The sequence below is a fragment of the Leuciscus leuciscus genome, assembly GCF_965113295.1.
Source record: "Leuciscus leuciscus genome assembly, chromosome: 1".
Taxonomy (NCBI): domain Eukaryota; kingdom Metazoa; phylum Chordata; class Actinopteri; order Cypriniformes; family Leuciscidae; genus Leuciscus; species Leuciscus leuciscus.
Window position 1 is genome coordinate 80,185,143 of NC_138725.1, and position 16,939 is coordinate 80,202,081.

General features: G+C 43.0%; 1 long non-coding RNA gene across 1 annotated transcript in view; it reads left to right on the forward strand.

Annotated features, from left to right (window-relative positions):
* Positions 1-648: 648 nt before the first annotated feature.
* The window catches only part of LOC309513041, a 328,088-nt gene continuing 311,797 nt past the window's right edge, over positions 649-16,939 (forward strand). Inside the window, exons 1-3 of the long non-coding RNA XR_014211250.1 lie at positions 649-786; positions 1,475-1,565; positions 1,766-2,364. This is a non-coding gene — a long non-coding RNA (uncharacterized lncRNA). The remainder of the gene's footprint in view (positions 787-1,474; positions 1,566-1,765; positions 2,365-16,939) is intronic.

A 16,939-nucleotide genomic window follows, 5' to 3' on the forward strand; every position in this document is an offset into this window, starting at 1 on the left:
ATTTCCATGTCCAATGCATGCATTTGTTTGATAAGAGCACTGTACTCGCCATCTCTTTGCCTGGTGGTGTTTAACCCCCTGAGGTTGGCTGTCGTGCCGGCGCGATAGGCTCGTTTTTTTCCTTATCAGTGCAACAGAGACGAAAAATACTCTGTTGATTTTGATCTTACAATCTTGTGTTTTACATCACTCGTGTTTACATCACATATTATTTTTGTATATACTCACAATAAAAACAAAGTGTTGTGCTTTTCGCCAAATAAAGAAAAATAAACATGATGCGAGTTCTGTCTTCTCTCTGTCAGTGAAGTCTATTCTGAAACGCGTCCGAAAATTAACTGTAACTCAGCAAATATTTCTCCCACTGACACGTGAAATATGTCTTTATGAAGCTTGAATTCTCTTCTTTTAAATTAAGTAATTTATATAAAAAAACAAATATTCTCAGTTTATGTAATCCATTTGAAAGCAAGGAGAGGTACCGTTTTTACGTTCTCCCTTCATTATATTTAATGAGCTGAGGCCGCCCCGCCCCCGGCGCTATTCACATGGTAAATAGTTTAGGTGATCTATTTGCATCACCATAAAAACACAGTTTCTTCATCAGATTCACTGATAGTTCATCGCGTTTAGAGAGGATGGCACGCTTCTCCGGTAAAGACGCCCTTCAGATGATTCTGGACAGCGAGGAAGAATTCACCTTTTCCTCAGAGGAAGATTGCAACTCGCAGACGAACGGCTGCATTTTCAAGAGCGAATTGATCCCGCCGAGGATACAAGTTCAGAGTAAGTTGTTTACTGTTATATAATTCCTTTTCTGATAATATAGAACTCATATGAATTTTCAGATTATATATTTTACCTAGTTTTGCCTATCTTTTGACATCTTACAGGAACGATTGCCTTACAATATCCCTAACATTCGTGTATATGCTCAAGTGTAAACTTTTTTAAATGTGATATTACTCTTTAAACATATTTGTATATTAAATATATTTCATTCAGTTTTGATTAGCTTATGACACTGGTTAAAATGCTAAAATACTGCCTTATGCGTAATGTAGCATGTTTGTGAAATCTGCTTAGGTGTAATGTGATTTAGTGCAAATATATTTCAGCCTCTGGTAAAATATGTGATACTGTCTAAATACATTGTTTTGGTTAGCCTATGACAGTGTTTATCATGCTTCAATACTGCCTTATGCACAGATGTTTGTGAATACAGGTGTACATTTTTTTAAATGTAGCGATGTGTCGTTCGCGAACGATCCGTTCATTGCGTGCGTCACTAAATGCGTGCGGTGTATATCGCCCATCAACAGCTACTCACGGTGACGCGGTCTACTGCCCATAAATAGATATTTCACCATCCTATGGCCCATCAACAAAACATTGTGCGTCCATAACCATCAATTGCTCATCAGTTTACTTTGGATAATGTATGCTAACAGTTTTTTTGTTGTTGTTTTTTTAGGAATGTGTCTGCATCAAGCTCTCCTTCTCCAGCACCGCAGAGGGGCACGCAGGTGTCGTTCAGTTCTCAGTGCCATGGAGAATCATCCCGAGTAAGTCCACAAACGTAATATTTACAGATTTAATTGTGTTTACATCGTCATAATATAAAAGTACATATTCTTGTGTGATATTACAAAAACTGTTGTCTTTTTTTTATCCATGGCCATTAGTGATCGATAATGATAATAATACAGTGTCTTTGAGTGTGTTATCAGTATGCTCACAGTGTGTTTTGTTTTGTTTTTTACAGATGTGACAATGAACTTGTCCAAGCACCTGTCCCGAAGAGAGCGAAGGCTAACCAGCAGGCAAGCAACAGGCAGTCCACTCTGGCATGGAAAACAGAGACTGATGTTGACATGGTTTGTTTATTTTGCTCACATTTGATTTGCTTAGAGCCCGCATCAACGGGGCATAAGCATTTACTGTGAGATACCTGCCTTTACTTTTGTTTATTTATCGCTCACAATTGCTTTGTTTATAGCCGACTGATTATTTTTTTATTTTGCTCACATTTGATTTGCTTAGAGCAAATTTAGAACATTTAGTTCCTCCACATAGAGGAATTACAATAAAACAGATTGAAAAATAAAACATTTGAATCTCTCATTCTTTGTTCAGGCTTTGTAAAATGCTTTGCTATACTGAGATGAGTAAAAATTGACTGAAATATGTTGAAATAAAATGTCTTTGTATAAGCAACGTATTAAACTGCAAATTAACATTTATATGCCCTAATATTTCATAAAAACAACGTTACAGTCAGGCGAAATATGAAAGAACATTTTGTTGACTAGATTTGGGTAAAATTTTTACTGTAGAATATACTGCCACATCAAATAAGCTTTTGTTTAACAATTTCTGCTCATATGTTCTATATATATATATATATATATATATATATATATATATATATACTGTATATAAAATACTATTTTTGTCAAAAATAAAGTCATCAACTAAGATGTTAGCTGTTCCAATGTTGGCTATATTCAAACTAATGAATACATATGATAAAATGTAGGCCTATAATAATTTTTTTACAAAGAAAGAGTACACTTGAAATATTGTTGAAATTGTAATTATTGTTGTAATTGTAACCTTTTTAATAAAATAGCTAAACATATTTACAAGATAGATGTTAGCAAAATCTTAAATGGTCAATATAAGTCTTCTTCTAAATATATCTTTTGTCCTTGCATTCATTCTTGTGGCTCAGTCAGTGTCACACCTGAATGAATGGCTCATTATGCAAGTCATTACGCATAATGGGTGGGACATTGTATTCTCAGGTGTAAACCACTCCTTCTTCACGCCCCCCTCGCATATTGGCTTTCCAAGCAAAACCTGTCTTACACAATTTAAATCAATGTATTGTTTTATGTGAACGATAAAGCAATACTATTTTCACATAATTTTGAAGCCAGAACTCGAAGCGACAACATCCATTAGTCAAAAGTCTTGTGGACACATATTTAGTATGAGTTTTGTGGTCTTATTTCAGCAACTTTCTTTTTTTTTTTTTATAACCACGCATAAACATTATTCTCTTAAAAATACAAACATCTACATACATGTTGTTCACATATTATGGTAGCCCTGTTTGTGCTATATAGAGTGAATTTACACCTTTGCCACATGTTTATAAATAACTGAAAAAAAGCACAAATGTCAGGGCATGTCAAAACATCCCAAGGGCCCCAAAAACACCTCAGACCCCAGAGGGTTAATGGGTGGACATTCCATCTTCTTTTCCTTCGTCTTTTAGACAACATTAACAAACACAATTCTTCTTCTTGAGTTGCATTCAGCAAGTCCACGCGAGACACCATGTTCTCAGTGCTGTTGTTCCAGCACACTACTTCACCGTTGCTTCCGAGGGTTTTAAGACCAGTGAACTCCTATTCGCCCCCTGTCGTTTCAAAGAATACTACAACAGCGAGCGCGTCAAGTATAAATGAACCATCAATCATTAATTTAACCCTTCTATAGTTTCTTAGGCAGGGTTATTAAATTTGATATCAATGCACCAGTTTAGTTACAGCGGGGGAAATAAGTATTGAACACGTCATTATTTTTCTCAGTAAATATATTTCCAAAGGTGCTATTGACATGAAATTTTCTCCAGATGTTGGTAACAACCCAAGTAAGCCATACATACAAAGAAACAAGCAAAAATAAGTTCAGAAATTAAGTTATGTGTAATAATGTGAAATGACACAGGGAAAAAGTATTGAACACATGAAGAAAGGGAGGCGCAATAAGGCATGGAAAGCCAAGACAACTGCTGAAAACTTACAGTAATTAAAAAGCAATCCAGCCCCCTGTCAGTGGAAATTAATAACAGCTGGTTCAGTCCCAAATGATGGCCTACAAAAAGGTCTCATTGCCAAGGTGTCACACAAGACACATCTCATGATGGGTAAAAGCAAAGAGCTGTCTCAAGACCTTCGCAACCTAATTGTTGCAAAACATAATGATGGCATTGGTTATAGGCGCCATTCTAAGCTTCTGAATGGTCCAGTGAGCACTTTTAGGGCCATAATACGGAAGTGGAAAGACAATAATTTCACCATAAATTTGCCTCGACCAGTGCTCCTCGCAAGATTTCTGATAGAGGAGTGAAAAGAATAATCAGAAGAGTTGTCCAAGAGCCAAGGATCACTTGTGGAGAGCTTCAAAAAGACCTGCAGATAGCAGGTACTGTTGTCTCAAAGAAAACAGTAAGTAATGCACTACACCGCCATGGCCTGTATGCACGCTCACCACGCAAGACTCCATTACTGAAAAAAAAGCATGTTGAAGCTCATTTAAAGTTTGCTGCACAACATTTGGAAAAGCCAGTGAAATACTGGGAGAATATAGTGTGGTCACATGAGAGCAAAATTGAACTGTTTGGATGCCATAATACACACCATATTTGGAGGAGAAATGGCAGTGCACATTACCCTAAAAACACCATACAACTTGGTGTTGGCTCTTGGACAACTCTTCTGATTGTTCTTTTCACTCCTCTATCAGAAATCTTGCGAGGAGCACTGGTCGAGGCAAATTTATGGTGAAATTATTGTCTTTCCACTTCCGTATTATGGCCCCAAAAGTGCTCACTGGACCATTCAGAAGCTTAGAATGGCGCCTATAACCAATGCCATCATTATGTTTTGCAACAATTAGGTTGCGAAGGTCTTGAGACAGCTCTTTGCTTTTACCCATCATGAGATGTGTCTTGTGTGACACCTTGGCAATGAGACCTTTTTGTAGGCCATCATTTGGGACTGAACCAGCTGTTATTAATTTCCACTGACAGGGGGCTGGATTGCTTTTTAATAACTGTAAGTTTTCAGCAGTTGTCTTGGCTTTCCATGCCTTTTTGCGCCTCCCTTTCTTCATGTGTTCAATACTTTTTCCCTGTGTCATTTAACATTATTACACATAACTTAATTTCTGAACTTATTTTTGCTTGTTTCTTTGTATGTATGGCTTACTTGGGTTGTCATGACACGCAATACTGTTGTAAACAAAGTCACAAAGGCCTCTGTTGAAATGAAAAGAAAACTGAAAGCTGCCCTTAGTGAAAATTAGTTCATAGCAAAAAAAACAGATTGCTGGATGGCACACCATCACAGTTTCATTGGTGTCACTGCACACTGGTTTAACCCCCGGACCATGCAGAGATCCTGTGCTGCCTGTCATGCAAGCAACTTAAAAAGTCCCATAGCTTTTCTGCCCTGGCTGGTGCTCTAAATGATATTTACACAGAATTCAATATCAGAGAAAAGATTGTTCGCACTACAACTGACAATGGATCAAACTTCCTGAAAGCCTTCAGAGTTTATGGGCAGACTGATGAGAACAACAATCCTGAACCTGTAAGAGAGGGTGATGGAGAAGAGGATGATGGTGGCCAAAATGATGATTATGATGAAGAAGAGGAAAGCATTGAGGGTGTTGAATGTGTTGATGCCGGAGCCCTGTTGGACAAAGATGACTACTTGGAATACCAGCTACCCAAACACCATCACTGCGCCTGCCACCTCCTCAATTTAGTGTCCACAGTTGATGCTTCAAAAGCAGAGGTCAACCCATTGTACAAGTGCCTGTCAAGGTCCACATTTGCCAAATGCTCTAGCCTGTGGAACAAAAGTTCAAGATCAACCATCGTTGACAAGTAATTGAAGACCACTGCAAACTCCAACTCGTAAGGCCTGTTGCTACAAGGTGGAATTCACTCTTCTCAGCTGTAGAAAGAATAGTGAGAATAACAAGAGAACAAGGCGAAGGAGCCCTTGCATCTGTCTACAATGAACTAGATACACTTAAGTGCTTGTTTTTCTGCCTTTCAGTTAATGAAGTGATTAACAATAGATTAAGTCATAGTTTTATACTTTGAATAATGTAGGACACATGTATGCACTATGCCAATATGCAGTCCCCACATTTACTATATGGATGTGATTTGTTACAACACAACTACATTTCTAAAAGTCTCAGATGACAATATTTTTCTTTTTAATTATCAGCACTGGATGTTCTTCATGGAGAAACCAGTCTGCAGATGCCTGGGATGGTTGGTCCCCACCATAACTTTACTGAGGACCAAGCTCCAGCACCTTCACGTTGCCTCCAAGTTCTGTGAACCTTTGATTGATGCACTTCTTTCAGGCCTTGAAAAACGCTTCGGCAAGATGCAGATCAAGAGCTGATAGACGCAGCCATTCTAGTTCCCAAATTTAAGACCTGATGGACAAGTGACGAAAATATCCTCAAACTTGGTAAGTGTCTCACTTCTCAACTTCCCCTTAAAGAGATCGCGTGCTCTTTCTAACTGTAATTAAGTGCTTCTTTAGACGGAACTCTTGCACGCTCAGTTAATGTTAAAGCAATACTGAGATTTTAATCAGAAATCAGAGATAATAATATTGATTCATCATTACAAAGTGCTATTTTTTTTCAACATCACTTTTGCACCCTCAGTTAATGTTGAAACAATGTTGAGTTTCAACCATAAATCAACGGTAATAGCATTGATTCAACATTACAAATTGTTATTTTATCAACATAACTTTTGCACCCTCAGTTACTGTTGAAATAATGTTTATATTTCAACCACAAATAAATTACTATATTATTAAATCAACATTACAAAGCTATATTTTTTCAACATCATTTTTGCACACTCAATGTTGACATTTCTTTCAGAATTCAATGGCACTATTATTGATTACACATTATAAAGTGATGTTTATTCAGCATCACTTTAGAACCCTCATTTGTTGAAATAATATTAAAATTGAAGACAGAAAAATATGCTTGTACCATTGAATCAATGTTCAATCTACTATATTAAAGGTCCTGTTCTTCGTGATCCCATTTTTCAAACTTTAGTTAGTGTGTAATGTTGCTGTAAGAGCATAAATAATACCTGTAAAATGATAAAGCTCAAAGTTCAATGCCAAGCGATATTTTATTTAACAGAAGTCCCCTTTCAAAGCCTACAGCGAACGGCCGGTTTGGACTACATCCCTCTACTTCCTTCTTTAATGACGTCACTAGAACAGTTTTTTGACTAACCTCCGCCCACAGGAATACACAAAAAAGGGGGTGTGGTCTTGTTGCGCTCCTACGGAGAAGAGGAAGAGTTGCGTCGAGACGCTGTTATTTTCATCCGGGAGTCAAATCACCTTTGTTTGGCCTTCCCAGGGACGCTGTACTTAGAGATCAATGGTTACAATTTATGTTTAACTTGGTTCCCGAAAATATAAAACATATATTACTAATCAAAACTCGTGCTCACGTGTAACTAAGGTAGGAATAAACAATGCACTTATTTTAAAAATTCAACAACACCATCGTTAATTCGACAGACGGACAAAACCATATACCACAAGCTTTTATAACAGTTTGTAACATTTAACATTACAATTTAACCAATTCAAGGTAACAGCCAAATGTAAAAGTATGACAACTACTAAATAAACAGCTTACCATTGTGAAACATCCTGCAAAAGTCGTGCTTGAACAGGTTCTAATCGATCCTCTTCATCTATGTTCTCCGGGTCTGATTAACACTGAGCACATGCATCTCCACGTTATGGTAAGAGGCGTGACCTTTCCAGGCAACGTGCTTTAAGCTGCTGTCGAATCACAACACAGGAACCGCTGGCACAATCAGAACTCGTTACGTATTTCTGAAGGAGGGACTTCATAGAACAAGGAAGTCATCAGCCCGTTTTTATGACAGTGAAAACGTACTCGGTTACTAACATAACCTCGGTTCTCTCTAGAGAGGGAACGAGTACTGCGCAATATCTTACGCTATGGGGAAATCCCTTTTCCGCGAGATACTGAAGCCAAAAATTATCCTTAATTTTGGAATAATGTAAAACGCGTTGCGGCAGCATGCAGACATAGGCTAAACAGCTCGCGCGCCTATTAGCTGCTCTGCGGCAACTGCAGCAGCCTATCGAAAGGCCCCGTCGTGACGTCAGCTCCAATGAGGGCGCTTTGCGCCCACTGCGTCACGTCCCGCCGAAACGGGCGTGGCCTTGGGCTATAAATATAGCTCGAGAGGCTGGTATAGCTGGTTTTCATCGCCGGAGCGAACCAGAGCGTGTTGCAGGCACGGCAAGATACGCAGTACTCGTTCCCTCTCTAGAGAGAACCGAGGTTACGTTAGTAACCGAGTACGTTCTCTTACGAGAGGTTCTGTCGTACTGCGTAATATCTTACGCAATGGGGAACACAGTGTAAAACGCTGTGCGTGCTGAGATCCAGTACCAAAGTCCCAAGGGCAGGTGCCCAGGGCCCATATAGCACATGATCATCATGGGACTCACAGAGAGTCCAGGAAGAGGGGCTAGAATAGCATCATTCCTATAATAAATAGCATTGCTCCTATAAGGAGCAATTATATAGATAGTGTTTCACACACAGCCAGGGCGAAACTCGGCCTAGTCTGATGAATATTTATGGGTCTTACACACTGCCCATAGAGCTGCATGATCGATCAGCGAGCGTTGATCAAGCAGTTTCAGTATTCTGGGCCGAAAGCATCGGGGCAGACAATACCGATTTATCAGACTGAAAGCAGCTTAGCCTGTAAAGCGGGAACCTCTAGGTTATAAAACCTTATAAATGTAGATGGGGAGGCCCAGCCTGCCGCCATACATATATCTTGTAAGGCAATCCCACTAGACCAAGCCCACGATGAGGCCATGCCTCTTGTGGAGTGCGCTCTAACACCTAACGGGCACTGCAGGCCCTTAGAGGTGTAAGCCAGCGCTATAGCATTGACTATCCATCTGGATAGGCTCTGTTTCGAAACGGCTAGTCCCTTAGAACATCCATAGAACGAGACAAAGAGCTGCTCTGTCTGTCTGAAGACAGATGAGCAAGACACATAAGCCCTTAATGCCCTGACCGGGCAAAGGAGGCTGGCGTCCTTCTCCTCGTTAGAGACTGGCAGGGCTGTCAGGGAAATCACCTGAGACCTGAACGGTGTGTTGAGGGATTTAGGAACGTACCCGTGCCTCGGTTTGAGTATGACTTTCGAGTCATTTGGCCCAAACTCCATACATGTCGTGCTCACTGAGAGCGCTTGCAAGTCCCCAATACGCTTCACTGAAGCGAGAGCCGGAAGAAATACTGTCTTGAAAGACAAGTGTTTGATATCCACTGATTGGATTGGCTCGAATGGGGCACCTTTCATGGCCTCCAAGACCGTGGAAAGGTCCCATATGGGAACTGAGGAAGGTCTGGGAGGGTTTAGCCTCTTAGCCGCTCTAAGGAAGCGAATTACCAGATCGTTCCTTCCAAGTGACTGGCCAAGCGTTGGTTCAGTAAACGCTGCTATAGCCGCCACGTAAACTTTGAGCGTGGATGGGGTCCTGCCCTTGACCAGTAGCTCTTGTAGGAAGGAAAGAACCTCCGTCACCCCACAATCTGGGGGTGATATGCCATGGGCTGTGCACCAGCCAGAGAACACAGACCATTTCGAGGAATAGAGCCGTCTCGTAGAGGGGGCTCTAGCCTGCGTGATCGTGTTTAGCACTCCCTCCGGGAGGCTAGCGGGTACCCGTTGATGGCCCACACATGTAGGGACCAAAGCTCCGGGTGAGGATGCCAGATCGAGCCCCTGGCTTGAGAGAGGAGGTCCCTCCTCACCGGTATCGGCCATGGGGCAGTGCTTGTCAGCTGCATCAGAACTGCTACTAGTAGCACTGAGCATCCATTTTCCCTGATCCGCTCTAATACCTGAGGTGGGAGCGCGACGGGGGGAAAAGCATAGAGCGGGCAGCGGGGCCAGACGTGGGCCAGCGCGTCCATGCTCTTGGAGAAAAACTTCGGACAGTGAGCGTTTTCTTGAGACGCAAACAGGTCTACTTCCGCTCTGCCGAATGTCTCCCACAGCAGCTGGACTGTCTGTGGGTGTAAGGACCATTCTCCTGCTGGAACATTGTTCCTGGACAGTCTGTCTGGTCCCACATTCAGGTGGCCGGGCACGTGCGCTGCTCTCAGCGAGCGCAAATTGCGCTGAGCCCAGATCAGGAGGCGTTCCGTCAGCCTGTAAAGGTTTCGGGACCTGATACCTCCCTGGCGATTTACATAGGCCACCACTGACATGTCGTCCGAACGGACCAAGACGTGGTGTCCTGCTATCTGGGGACAAAAGCGCCTAAAGCGCGTTGTCGACTGCTATCATTTCCAAGCAGTTTATGTGTAGAAGCTTTTCCCGTTCTGACCACTGGCCAAAGAACGGTCTGCCCTCGAGCAGCGCTCCCATCCCGAGGTGGAGGCGTCCGTAGACACCACCTTCACACTCGAGGAAGTCCCCAGGCTTACACCTGACTGGTACCAGTCGATCGCTTTCCAAGGTTTCAGGGCTGAGATGCATTTCTGATTGACCTTAAGGCGAAAAAGACCGGGGGTCAATGCTATGGCCCCTTTGCTCAACAGTTTCGCAATCTCGGTTCGAAGTAGATGTTCTACTTCCTTTTCTACCGTGGTTTCGATTCGCGCCGCGCAACTGCGGGGGCGTTGAGCGAACTGTAGCGAATAGCCTCTTTCTATAATGTTCAGCACCCATTCTGATACCCCGGGGAGCTTTGCCCATGCATTCGCACGAATAGCTAGGGGTTGAATGAGATCTGGGCTCTGGCCGTGACATAGTGGCGGCCGTAGAGCTTCGGTATGCTGTAACATAGACGCCGCATCTGCAGCGTTTGAGGCGGGGGGCGCGCTGATCACAGCGGGCAGCCTGTCCGCGCTCGACTCTCCTTGGGCTGATAGCTGAGGGAGAACGAGCGGGGGGGACCCCGTGGGGCTTGTCATGTCTGTGAGTGAATGTTGGCATATAACCCTGGGCACATTTACTGCACTGAAAACACCGTCGGCCTGAGCTGACTGTATGTGTGTTGGTTTCGTCTTTTTCACAGAAACCGAAAGACATGCAGTGTGTAGTGTTTGTGGGCACTGGATCGTGGGCACATTCACTACATTTAATGCACAACCGACATGAGTCGATTTTATGTGCGTGAGCCCTGTGGGGCGGGCTGTGTCTGTGTGTAGGAATGGGCACTGGGCAGCGGGCATTTTTACTACACTCATAACACCATCGGCCGTGGCCGGAATACCAGGAAAAACACTCTTTGAGAGATTCATCTGGGTCACCGTAAAAACGGCGTTTGTGTGCAGGGAAGCGGGCCGTGGTACCGGCTTGTTTACTGCATAATACACTGGAACAGTCGCATTTTCTGGAACTGAACGAGCGAGAAGTTTTGGTGGAAGTCTGGCCGCAGTGAGACTTGAACACCGTCATTTTCCTAGGCGGGCTAGGAAGACTTTGAGGCCTCGGGCTTTATCTCAACCTTCTGCCGGGGCCCACGTGCAGGGCGGCAGCCGGCAGAGTGAGAGCGCGGTCTCGAGTCTCGGGCCTGTCGACGCTGTGAAGCGGCGGCGGTGGTGGGCGGAGGCGGAGGCTGGGAGCTTCGAGCAGACGGCAGTTTAGAGCGGCCTGTTGCAGAGCTAGCGTGCTTCGGCAGGAAATGCTTCATGGCTTGTGATGTTTTCTGCACCTCAGCGAATCTGTCCGCGAAATCTTTGACGGAAGATCCAAAGAGACCGGCAGGAGAGATGGGGGCGTCGAGGAACGCAGCGCGCTCCGAGTCCAGCATCTCAGAGAGCGTCAACCATAAGTGTCTCTCAGCAATGGTGAGAGAGGCCATGTTCCACCCTATGGCCTGTGCAGTGGATTTAGTGGCGCGGAGTGCAAGATCCGTAGCGCTTCTTAAATCCGGCACGCTGATAGCTTCCGGCCCGTCCTCATCCAGCTTTCGGAGAAGGTTGGCTTGGAAGATCTGCAATGTAGCCATTGTGTGCAACGCAGATGCAGCCTGTCCAGCGGCGGTGTAAGCGCGGCTGTGCATGGCTGAAGTAGTGCGGCAGGCTTTAGACGGAAGCGCCGTCTTTGCCCGCCGTCCAGCAGAGGGCGGGCAAAGATGGGCAGCTACTGCTTCTTCCACCAGAGGAAGAGAATGGTATCCTCTGTTTTTAGCACCGTCCACCACGGAGAATGCTGCTGAGGCAGAGGTACGCACCCTGGCTGAGAAGGGGGCACACCAGTACTTCGCGAGTTCTTCATGAAGCTCAGGAAGAAACGGTGCGGGTCTAGAAGGTGGCGAAACGCGGTCTCCTAGCAGGAAACAACCATCCAGCCGGTTGTGCGCAGGCTCCGCGGGCGTCGACCACTCGAGGCCGAGGATCTCCACAGCCTGTGTGAGCTCCGCTTCAATGTATGCTCTTTTCCCGGAAGACTCGCGAGCAGAGGGGGCGAGATCCACAGAGCTCAACCAATCCTCACTGCCCGATGCCAGGATAGAGCAGCTGTCCTCCTCTACAATCGCCACTTCTTCAGTGTCATCCACAACGGCAGCGGCGGCAGACGGCGGCCATTGTCCGGGAGTGATAGACTCAGGTGAAGCGTGCGGTGAAGCTGGCGGGCGAACCGGCGAGCTTGTAACGGTTGGAGGAGGCTCCGGGACCCGCTGAGCACGGCGCTTTTTACGGCACGGTACCGCAGCGGGCGGGAGTGCAGTCTCGTGGAAGAATGCCAGGCGAGTCCTCAGAGTCGCCATAGGCAGTAGCTCGCAGTGAGGGCATCCGCCGTCAGCGAGAGTGAGAGCTGCATGTCCTTCACCCAGGCAGGAAACGCAGATGACATGGCGGTCACCGTCGCTGAGTGGAGCTCGGCACGAGCCACAGAAGGTGCGAGACATCTTAAGAAAGATGCTCTAGCTCTTTTAGAGAGAGAGTGTGTGTCGTGGCGGTGAACACACACTAGTATAGTAAAGGATATAGTGCGCCGGATAGCGCAACAGGCACGGCGGCAGAAGGCGGCTCGGCCAGCGGCTTCGATGCAAGGCTCGTCCCGCTGAAAAGGCTTTCTCGACGGCGCGGCTTCTTCTCTCTGGATCCAGCGATGCGTGAGCTCCGCTGAAGAAATGAAAATCAGCTATACCAGCCTCTCGAGCTATATTTATAGCCCAAGGCCACGCCCGTTTCGGCGGAACGTGACGCAGTGGGCGCAAAGCGCCCTCATTGGAGCTGACGTCACGACGGGGCCTTTCGATAGGCTGCTGCAGTTGCCGCAGAGCAGCTAATAGGCGCGCACGCAGTTTTGCCTATGTCTGCATGCTGCCGCAATGCGTTTTATATTATTCCAAAATTAAGGATAATTTTTGGCTTCAGTATCTCGCGGAAAAAAGAGATTTCTCCATAGCGTAAGATATTACGCAGTACGAGAGAACCTCTCGTAAGAGAACAGCGGTATACAGATAAGTACATTTTGTGAAAAATACTGTGTTTTTTTACACGCGAAACATGAATACATGTTATATTGCACACTGTAAACACAATCAAAGCTTCAAAAACACAGGAAAAATGGGACCTTTAATAAAAAATTAAATAAAAAAACACTTTTCCACTAGTTCAATTATATTCTTATTTTTTTCAGTATTTTTTCCTTTAATTCAGTCAACTGAAATCACTTCATTTCATGTCATGAAAGAAAAAAAATTCATACAAAAGTGAAGCAAAAAAATAAAATAAAATAAAATAAAATTTCTGGAGCCACTGAAGAAACAGTTGTTTGATGTGCAGTTCTATGGAAGTAAAATAATGCCAAATGTTTTTGAAACAAAAAAGCCTGTTGGATTGCACTACTTGAAAGAAATATGCATTGCATTAACCATGCTTGCATTTTAATTAGTGGTGGGCATAGATACATTTTTTTAATCTAGATTAATCTCACTGTAATCTTGGAATTAATCTAGATTAATCTAGATTAAAATGGCTCATTTGAATTCTGCCAAAGGCATTCAGAATATGTGTGCTACCCAAATAATGACTAAAGGGCATGTGTTTCTTAAATACAAAGTGACATTTAAAAGAACTTGTGAAGAAATGCCAGATATTTTTTTTTTTTTATTAAAACTAACATCATAAAGTATGATTTTTTTTTTTTTTTTTTTACTTTGAGCAATGATGGAGCTATAATAGACTCTTCTTATGAGCATATAAAACAAAACAGCTCCTTGGAAAAAATGAAGTGTAGCCTAATATTGTAATAGTTATAAACAAAGGTTTATTTTAGTTCAGATTAACATTTGAGGGCAGCAATTGTATTCATAATGTCAAAATAAAACCAACGTAATGTTACTTGAAAGCATTATAGCCTACTATTCCTGCCAAACTTCCATGGTTGCAGTTAGTGTTACTACAGTAAATCCATGGTGAATGTTGCTGATCTGTGGACACTGGATAGTTCATTCATGGCACAATGTTTCTTCCTGGCTTCCACGCGCTGTTTGATCCGTTAATAACGGAGAAATGTGAATGTTTCTCACTAGATCTCGCAGCAATGTTATTACTTCTGTGGCGAATTCAAATGCTTTCTTTACTGGATCTCTTAGCGCTGTGTAGTAACAGTGTCGCATGATCACGATCGGCTCGCGCTGCTTTGGTCCAAACTGATAAACAACGGGCCTTCAACCACACAATAACGAGTAGCTCAGTTTCGTTCCGTTTACATTACGTTTGCCATTTGATGTCGGACAATGTTGTGGTCGCCCGGCAATGTTTTTTTTATCGCCCCGATAAGAGTCTCACGTTAACGCAGCACGTTAACGCCGATAACGGCCCACCACTAATTTTAATGCATTGTGTTTTTAGGGCTTGCATTTTTATGGGCTGAAATTCAACATGGTTGAATATTTAAGCTGTGAATATTTTCATTATTAAAAATGCAATAATCCATATTCACCTTTCATATTTCACTTCCAAAATATTCAAACTGTTTAAAAATACAACCTATAATATTCAGGCAATTTTCAGTCCATTTTATTTCGCTTTGCAAATTTGCTTCCACAAATTCAGTGGTTCAAATTCGACAGAAAATTCAACATTGACATGCAGGAAAAGCAGTAGATTTTCGTCAACGACATTTTTTCACAGACGAAAACGAGACGATAACTAAATAAAAACTAGTTTTGAATGACAAAAACTATGATGAAAATCTATTGACATTTTCGTCAGCGAGTAAAACTAGACGAAAATGTTTGGTAGGGACGATTTGGGAAGCGATCCAGTCAGAACTGATGTTCTGCATTTGTGGTAGATGCGCACATTTGTACTGTAACGTGCTGATTTACCCGGCGGGACACGAGTTGGCATGCGCTGCATGTCTCATGAAACGTTAAAAAATGTAAACATCTGGGAGAATGAGTAGAGCAGACATATAGATCTGAATAAGAGTGACGACGCAAAAAAAAAGACGACGAAAACTCTATTCGGTACGGTTTTCTGTGCGCACACACCCGACCCGAAGCGTGCACCCCACTAACACAGAACATTTAGAGAACGTTAGTTTATGGTTCTCTAAAGGCTAGTTCAAACCAAACCAAAAACTAACGTTTAGGGAACGTTCCCTCAGGGTTATAACGTTCCCTAAACGTTAAGGGAACCAACCAACTAAAACGTTCTCCTGTGGTTGCACTGTACCTCCACACAACATTCCCGTTTGGTTGTTTTTGGTTGTTCTGAGTGCGGTTTTGAAATGTTTATTTCCATTTAAGTTTTTGACGTAGCATATAAAAGGTTTGCAGCCACTTAATTTAGATTCACTCAAAAATGATTGGTCTTATGAAATCTAAGATAAACTGCATAGCAAGAGAATATATTTATTTTTAGGCTGATATCAATACTTTTGTGCTTGATTTCGATTTTTTAACTGTATTAGGTGAACATCCTTAAACAAGAATCTATCAATAGAACGATTTTCACAACTGAGAAAATTCACTTCTTTCATTTCACATTTCACTTCTAACAAGTTCAGTGTACAAATCCAACCGTTACACCCCCACGCCAGTAGGGGGAAGTGCCTCTGCTTTCAGATGACCGACTGAAGTCCTGTCCTGACTTCCGTCAGAGCCCGTCTACTGAGAGCCTGCCCACTCCCTATTAAGTCCTATTGTACCGAATGTTGGTTGTAGTTCCACCAGAGTTCCACTGGGGGCGATCGCCCATGAGTGCAAAATGAATGGGAGTCTATGGAGCTAGACGGCTAAATTTGACACTTTCATCTGATTGCCGTTGAGAAATCTCAGATTTGATTGTAGGTTTTGCAAGTTCAACATGGATTATAGGTCGAAAGTTGAATGAACGAGTACTTATGTCCTTTCGATTTCTTACAGGTTGAGTTGTTGTTGCCCATAACACGCTAGCATTCTGCTAATGAACTCTGATAGGTTAGTGAAGGACTGATTACGACCAGAGATACCGCTTGATAACATTCTGGTCCCGCTTCGGATGCCACGATGCCAAGGTGGACTTTTTCTGCCAAGTTTTTTTTTTGGTTGCTGGCACATTTATCTGCCTATGATTATGTATGTACTGTGAAATTTACATGGAAAATAAATTGATTTTGAGTACTTGTTGTGTTATTCTTGTGTTAGGAAATACAGGATACATATAGTATAGTATTGCCACCTTAAAAAAACAACAACAACATCCAATGTCCCGCTCAATAGTGCTAAATATCAATAAAAATTGAAAAAGGAGAAAAGTGCCTCACAGGTGTGCAATGATACATATAGTGGGCAAAGAGTTGTCCTATTTCTCGAGAGAAAAGAAAGCGCAGAGCGCGAAAGCACCAGAGTGACTGAAGGATTGCCATAAAGCAGTATCTCTGGTCGTACGATGTGTATGACGTCATTGACATTTTTAAAAGACTTTTTAAAGCAAATAAGTGACTCTAAAAAATCTAACACCCAGCAATGTGTAATTTCTTTGCATCTCCTTTCGAATACAACATTCAAATTACTAGACAAAAAATGATATCCTGAGAAAAGTGGATTTTGAGGGGAATAGC